Raw genomic sequence first — 2209 nt, 5'->3', positions numbered from 1 at the left:
CAATTCAGACCTAAGAATGAAAACATATGCAAGTTTGACATCAGAAATATGAAAACTGCTTTAACAGATCAGATCAAGGACAACATAGGCTAGCATTCTGCTTCCAAATACAGCCAGCCTCTCAGCACTCACAAGGACAACATGGTGACAGCAAACCCTTGTTTGTTGCTGGCGTGTGACACTAATATACTGCCTCTGTACATGAAATTTCCATTTAATTGTCACAAAATAGTAAATATACTTAAACAGCTAATAAGAGCCCTGACGCTATGCAGCAGGAGTGAAGACAGACAAAATATAAATGCTCACAGTGAGAACCCAATTTTGAAGCAAGCCTTTGCACTGGCTACTACCCCTTCCCACCTTGCTTCTGAAGAGCTGCCTACTGCTTAATTTTCTTTTTTAAAAAAGCAAACCTATCCTCAAGTTTCTTACTGACATTACAGGTCCCGCCCTGACAATGCATAGCCAGCACTATGTACAGTGCGTATGTGTGGCTTGTATTGACCCATTTCCCCACCCTCCGAGTTTGATCCTGGAGAGGAAATGTATGTTTTGGATTAAACAGTGTAAACAAGCTTCCAAATCAATCTGACTGCTGTAGAAGTATTACATGTGTCTTCACTCTATAACGCACACCAATATTCATGGGATGACATTCCTGGCAATACTGCCAGGACCAAAGTCAAAATAGGAAGAACAAACCAAAATAAGAGTAAAATGGATGAATTTCAAATGCAGGGTTCCTTTTTATTTTTCAGTTGTCAGTTGTGATCATATTGCTACAGAGAATGTTTCTTTACCTAAACAGCTGTCAATGCCAGTTCACAAACACCGACAAGTAAGAAGAGACAAACCTACATTTGGGGCCTAATCCTATCCAACTTTTCCAGCATGCTGCAGTGGGTGCCTTCTGATGTTCTTATGTCTATTGGACATATGGTAGCTGGGCAAAGAAATATTTTGTTTTGACTGTTCTAACTCTCCTGACACTCAATCTGAGTGGATGCCCCCTGGTTCTGGCGTTGTGTGAGAGGGACACATTTTTAAATTCCCTCTTAAAGGCTTCTAGGCCGGGCACCACCCCCACATCCAGTAGCAAGGGGTTCCACAGGCTAATCACATGCTGGGTAAGCAAATATTTCCTTCTGTCTCTCCCATCTCTCCCGATACTCAGTCCTAGTGGCTGTCCCCTGGCTCTGGTGCTGTGTGAGAGGGAAGACAGCATCCCCCTCTCCATTCCATCCATCACATATCCTGTGGCAAGAAGCCCCATAGACACTCAGTATGAGTAGAGGTCCCCTGGCTCTGGTGTTGTGTGAGAGGGAAGACAGCATCCCCCTCTCCACTCCACCCATCACATATCCTGCGGCAAGGAGTTCCACAGACACTCAGTATGAGTAGAGGTCCCCTGGCTCCTGGGCTGTGTGAGAGGGAAGACAGCATCCCCCTCTCCACTCCATCCATCACATATCCTGTGGCAAGGTGTTCCACAGTCACTCAGTATGAGTGGAGGTCCCCTGGCTCCAGTGTTGTGTAAGAGGGAAACAGCAACCCTGTATCCACCACCTGCATAATTTTGTATGCCTGCATCATGCCCCCCAGGGGGACTGCTTCTCCTCCTCCGGTCGAGCCCCACTGCCACACCCAGTGGCAAGGCGTTCCACGGGCTAATCACACGCTGGGTAAGGCTATAAGGGGGACTGCTTCTTCTGCTACTCATATGAGCCCCAGCCCCCCACCCAGTGGCAAGGAATTCCACAAGCCAATCACACACTCGCTCCCTCCCGGACCAGACCGACCTGGGCGAGCCCTGTTGAAGAGCGAAGAGGGCCGGGCATGAGGAGCAGCTGGCGGAGAGGGGCCGCGGGAGAGGCGGGAACGGGCTGCGGAGCGAGACTCGTGCCAGGAGGGACCGACGGACCTGAAGGACGCCTGCGAAGCCAACAGGGTCCGCGCGACGTCACTCACGCGCCGCAACCGGTCCGAGCCAGGCTCTCAGGCGCCGACTACGCGGGCTTTCGGGGGGGAGGAGGAGCATCCGCGCGTGAGGCGAGCGAGAAGCCCATTGGACGCCTTTCGCCCCGCCCCGCGCCCTCCCGCTCCTCCCCCGGCCACACCGGAAGCGAGCGGAGTTGATTGTTGCCAGTCCCGCTGCCGGAAGTGGGTGGGCGGGGCGAAGGCGTACTGCTGCGCCTCAGTGGAGAGG

Source organism: Tiliqua scincoides, chromosome 3 (assembly GCF_035046505.1).
Source record: "Tiliqua scincoides isolate rTilSci1 chromosome 3, rTilSci1.hap2, whole genome shotgun sequence".
Taxonomy (NCBI): domain Eukaryota; kingdom Metazoa; phylum Chordata; class Lepidosauria; order Squamata; family Scincidae; genus Tiliqua; species Tiliqua scincoides.
This window is presented reverse-complemented; position numbering follows the sequence as displayed.